This window comes from Miniopterus schreibersii, assembly GCF_964146895.1.
Source record: "Miniopterus schreibersii genome assembly, chromosome: 9".
Lineage (NCBI taxonomy): Eukaryota > Metazoa > Chordata > Mammalia > Chiroptera > Miniopteridae > Miniopterus > Miniopterus schreibersii.
In genome coordinates this window covers 7,968,813-7,974,812 of record NC_138118.1, presented here as the reverse complement: position 1 = coordinate 7,974,812, position 6,000 = coordinate 7,968,813, and positions in this window count along the sequence as shown.

Here is a 6,000-nt window from a genome sequence, read left to right as displayed (position 1 = left end):
GGATCTAGGATTTGAATTGAATTATATCTAGAAATAGAATTGTTACGTTCATCTTCAACTACACAAGTTTTTTCCAAGTTGCTCTCCAAAGTGGTTGCTCCAATTTACCCTTCACCATTTTGTTTACTTTCAGATGTTTTTACTTTACATTGAAATAATTTTCTGTCTCAGTAGTTTTAATAATTACTATTTAAAATTTTTATGTAATATGTCACCGTGGGGGCTAACATGATTAACGAAGGAAAAACAATTATTTCCATCCAAAGCAAGATTCCATGATGCTGGCTCAGAAATTGGACTGAAGGTTTTCGTAGGCCCTGTCTCGTGTCTGGACAGTTGTGTTTGGTTGGTAAGAAATCAGATAAAGACAATTCCAGACATTCCAGACCCTGTCAGGATGCCCTTTGGCTTGACAATCACCCTTGGGCAGGCCACACTCACGTGACCGGCAGCCTGTTTCACAGGTTCCCAGACGGACCGTGCTCAGGATGGGCAGGCTCTGCACCACCTAACGAACGTTCATGGGGTGGAGGGAAAGCCCCATCCAAAGTTTTCATGTCACTTACAGTTTCCTCACCCACAGGGCACACTTGTTCTTTGCTGAGAACTTTAAGGATCAAGAGGATTGTAAGAGTATTCTCCTAAGAGACATATAAGCCTGTGTATTTCACCATGTTTTTAAAGATCTGGGAAGCTTTTAAGACTTATTGATTATCCTTGAAATAAATCTTGGCAGGACCACTGGTTTGGCTGCAACATTTCAGGGGCCACCATTCACAAAAAGTACACTGTGAAAGGCACAGCCTGGTGTGCAGAGCGTAACCAGGACCAATGTCCTTAGCAGCCTGGGTCTTGGCCAGCAAATATATAACATATATAGGATAACATTCTATAGTACTTTTCTGCATATACAAGATTTAACTAGAATGTCTTGTTGAATCTGTACATTAAACCAGTGAACTTACTATGGTTCTCTTTCATGCTTTCCCCCACCCCATCTTTACTGAGGTATAATTGGTGAATAAAAATTATGTGTATTTATGGTATACAGCTTCATTTTTTGAAAAAAATATGGAACGCTTCATGAATTTGTGTGTCATCCTTGTGCAGGGGCCATGCTAATCTCTGTGTCGTTCCAATTTTAGTATATGTGCCATCAAAGCGAGCACAGCTTGATGTTTTGATATATATCTACATTGTGAAATAATTGCCACAATCAAGCTAATTAAATTACCCATCACCTCACGGATACCATCTTCTTGTTCTTTTTTTTTGGTTTTGTTTTTGTGGTAAGAACACTCTTAGCAAATCTCAAGTATACAATACACTATTATTATTGTTATTATTAAATTTTACATGTGCTTTTATTGATTTTTAGAGAGAGAGGGGGGAAGGGAGAGGGATAGAGAGATACAAATATCGATGAGAGAGAAAATCATTGATCGGCTGCCTCCTGCATGCCCCCAACTGGGGATCGAGCCCGAAACTCGGGCATGTGCCCTCTCGGTTTCTGGGTTGATCCTCAACCACTGAGCCACACTGGCCGGGCTACAATATACTATTTTTAACTATAGTCACATTGCAGTACATTATTAGATCTCCAGAACTTACCTTTCATATCTGAAACTTTGTACCCCTTTCCCACCATCTCCCCACTGCCCCCTCCATCCAGCCTCTGGCAACTGTCATCCTACTCTCTGCTTCTATGATTTTGACTGTTTTAGATTCCAGTCTCCTCCGTGCTCTTACGTGGGCTGTTCCCTCTAGCTGAGGCATGCTTTTCCTGCAGCTTCCCATGACCAAGCTCTATTATTGCAACCCAACCTGGCTCAGCTGTCACCTTCCTAAGCTCCCTAGTTGGGGTTGATTGCTGTTCCCTGGGCCCCCACTGGGGTAACACCCTGCAGATATCTCTACCATAAGGCTTATTGACAGAGGACAATTGGCTATTTGCCTGTGTCTCCCCCAAAAGATCTAATCATGTCTTCTGAGCACTTTGGAAGTATTCAATAATATTCACTGAATTTATAGATGAGGTACTAAGGCTACCAGAGTATTTTTCCAAGATCACGTGTAAATGAGCCAGTAGAACCCTGACCTTTGACCTCAACCCCCAAAGTTCTTTCACTTTATCACGTTGGAGGTTTTTCTGTCTCCTCCCAATTAAAACCCCAACTGCCAAGCATTTGTGGGAGTTTGTTTTGAAGCTGGTGTGTAGCCTCATGTGACCAATACATCGGACAAGCAAATCATATGAAAATGTGATCAGAGAACTCATCTTTATTTAGCCTCCCACTGCCTCTGTCTGTCCTCCAGCTAAGACCATCTGTAGCCGGAAAGCCTTCTTCATGTTGTGCTTCCTCCCCTCCCCTTGCTCCCCAGGGTTCTGGGTTCTCCCAGGTGGAAGGTGATGAAAAAGGAAGGAGAAACAGAGCTGGAAAGCAGGGACGGCAGGAAGACACTTACCTCCGGTGCGAGACTTAAAGGGCTCAGTAATCAAGATAAATATTAATACAATATCTTTTACAGTCTCACGCAGAAACTCTGGGATGAGCAACGTACCAAAAATGTACATAAAGACAGGCTGTAGTTTTTGTTTGTTTTACAGCCTTGAGTTATTGTGCAATGGAAACAGTTTCTCATCAGCTGGTTGTCGTTCAAGGGCCACCGGGGTCATCGTGTCCCTCAAAGGGTGTGTCTGTGAGGGTTTATAATGGTGAGAACATATTGGGCAACCCAGGACTACATATGTAAACGTGTGTTTCGACCATAGAGCCTTTGTTAACTTTTCCACTTGGTCCAGCATGTGGGAGAATATTTAAAAGGATACACAGGAGTGCAGATTTTTCCTGTGGCCTTGGGCCTCACCATGGCCTGGCCTGGCTCTGTGGGAACATGCTTATTCTACTGGTACATCTGGAAGGTGGCTTTACAACTCCAGGTCGGGCAGCTGTTCAAAGCTGACTTTAGCCCTAGCCAGTTTGGCTCAGTAATTAGAGCATCGGCCCAAAGACAGAAGGGTCCTGGGTCTGATTCCAGCCAAGGGCACGTACCTCGGTTGCAAGTGCGTTCCCCACCCCAACCGGGGCTTGTGCAGGAGGCAACCAATCGATGTGTCTCTCTCACATCGATGTTCCTCCCTCTGCAAAGCCATGGAAAAAAATATCCTCTGGTGAGGATTAAAAAATAATAATAATAAAGCGGACTTTATTTCTCCTGGAACTCTCCTCAGGTCCCTTGGAGGCAGCCCCTGGGAACATTCGTCACATTTCACGTGAAGTGGGACAAGTGGCACAGGTGAGCCAGGTCTCTCTGGTTTTTCAGAGGTTTGCTCCACAGAGACCCTTGTCTTCTGCTGTCCTTCATTCCTTCAGGGGGCCCTCTAGGGCAGGACTTAAAATGGTTCAGGCTGGCTTTCTACTGAGCGGGCCACAGTGGTCTTTAAAATGCTCAAGCATCTTTGGCTCTGATACACTCTGGATGGAGCTCAGGCGTCCCGGAACGGCCCCCCCCCCCTTATCTCCCTGCTGGACCTACTCCCAGCTCTGCTCCAGCGTTAGGGTTTTCCAGGGGGGAGTCAGGCGCCAGTCAGTCCATCCTGTGTCTTCTTTCCTCACTTGATATAAAGGGAGAAGAACCCCCACCACTCCCCCGAGGGGGCAGGAGGGAGAATTGCAGCACAGTTTTGTGCAAGTAAATTTTGCCACAAATTCCTCTCCTTTTGCAACGTTTGCTCCCTTATACTCTCAATGTGGTAAAGGTTTTTAAGAGCCATACTGCCAGTTTTCAGAGAGCTACTGAACAATTCCTTTAGGATAGTCTATCTCAAAACTCTTTTGTATCAGATATCTATAGCCTTGGGGTCTCAGCTGACAAGTCATTCATCTGAGCATTCCACTACTCTTATAATGAAGAGGCTCCCCCCATTTTTTTCCTAAAGATCTGGACATGGTTAGAGACAAGAAGTGGTGAATTAAGATTCTTCAGCTCTGTTCTTAAAGGCAGGAGTCTGCATTAAAGGGGAAAAAAGCCATACTATTTACAACTGACACCTGTGGAATCCTTGCAAAAGATGTGACAAATAGAGTCAATACCTGGACGATCACCTGAATGACTGTTCTTACCCGAGTCATGGCCAAGCCGCTCATTTCTGATAGGTCAGTGATTCATCAAACTTCAATTTCTGTAATACGCTGTGCTGAGAATGGATAAAACTCACAGGTAAAGATCCCAAAGGTGGAAGTAGCTCCAGTTTCATTATCAGGTCACATGTTATATGTGAAAGACCTGTAAACTTGGAAGAGCTATTTAAGGGTTCGTTGTATTATTAAGTTTCTCTGGAAATTGAATTCTCTGTGTGCAGTGTCAAAGCACAGGTCAGCCACGTTTCTAGGTGCGTAATTCACAGACTCAAAATTAGCAGACTTCGGTTACATGAGGTTTGGCTGTGACTGTCTTCATTCTACAGTAATAATATGATACAATATTGCTATGGGAGATTAGTAGCCAGCTTCAGGCCAGATTATCTGTGTTGCCTTTCTTGTAGCGTTTCTTATAAAATTTAGCTTAGCTTATTTAAGAAAACCCCAATCCTAGTGTTTCTCCTTGAGTCTGTTGTAAATTGAAGTAAGATCGTGCTGTAGAGCCCAGCTGGCGTGTCTCAGTGGTTGAGCACCAACCTATGAATGAGGAAGTCACTGTTCAATTCCCGGTCAGGGCACTTGCCTGGGTTACAGGCTCCATCCTCACTGGGGGGCGTGCAGGGGTCAGCCGATCATGATTCTCTTTCATCATTGATGTGTCTATCTCTCTCTCTCCCTCTCCTTTCCTCTCTCTGAAATCAATAAAAACATTTTTTTTTTAAAAAAAGATAATGCTGTAGAGTAGGAAATTATTTACATTGTGTTAGATCGATCTGACATTCATCCATCATATTAAATATCGTTTCTTCAGAGAAGCTTTTAGAGTAGCCAGGTCCTTTAATACAAGATTCAAGGGGCAAGGACCAAGCGTGTCTCTTCCACGGCTGTGTCTCCAGGAACTAGCAAGCATGACATAGGTAGGTGGTCAGTAATCATTGGGTCAGTGAGTGGACTCACTTACCCAGTAACATAGGGCAGGCCCAGTGTTTGGTACTGGAATATAAAGAGGAGAGATGAGGTCCCTGCCCGCAAACAGCTTATGGTCCCTTTCGGGGAGACCAGCAATTGCCACGCAGCACCTGTGTAGAGTGTGTCTAAATCGCGAGGGAGGGCAGATGAGGGTATGGAACCTAGTTTGGGTGAGGGCAGAGGGAGCGTCTTGAAGTGGAGTTCCTTGCGTTGTGTAAGGACCAGTAAAAGTTGATCATGCCTGTAATGACCTTTCTGACCTGCTCAATCCTTTCATGGGGAAGGTGGAGAGGTTGTTTTGGTCTGGACCTCAGATTCATGATATCCCTGGGGAGCCTCAATGTTAAGCCTCAAAGCCCTCTCCAGAGGAGTTAGTTAGGCGAGATGTGCAGCCCTGGCATTTTGAATGTGCATGTTTATTTAAATCTTTGATTTGTTATATGTAACCATGCAAAATAAATCAATAAATTTTATATAAAAAAAAAAAGTTAGCCAGGTTAGAGCACGAAAGGAGAAGAAATTGAACATTCGAAAGGAGAGGCCAAAGGGTGTGTTTGCGTATGAGCACTGCTTGAAGGCACAGTCTCAGAGGTGCCTTGGGGTGTGTGTGTGTGTGTGTGTGTGTGTGTGTGTGTCTTGTGTGTGAGGCTGTGGTGAAAAGGCCAACTGGTGCTCATTCACTTCCCTCCCGGGGTTCCTCCAAAGACCCAGGATCCTATTTCCAAATCGTGCATCAGCTGAACAGACTTTACATCTGCCTGCTCTTCACCTTGCAGCCACTCTCATCCGTCTCCCCCAGATCACGTGATTGGTGATGGTTGCTCTCTACCTGGCCCGGCTCCTGTCCACTCCTGCCCCTGCGTGGGTGTCAGCTCCTCATTTGCTTGGC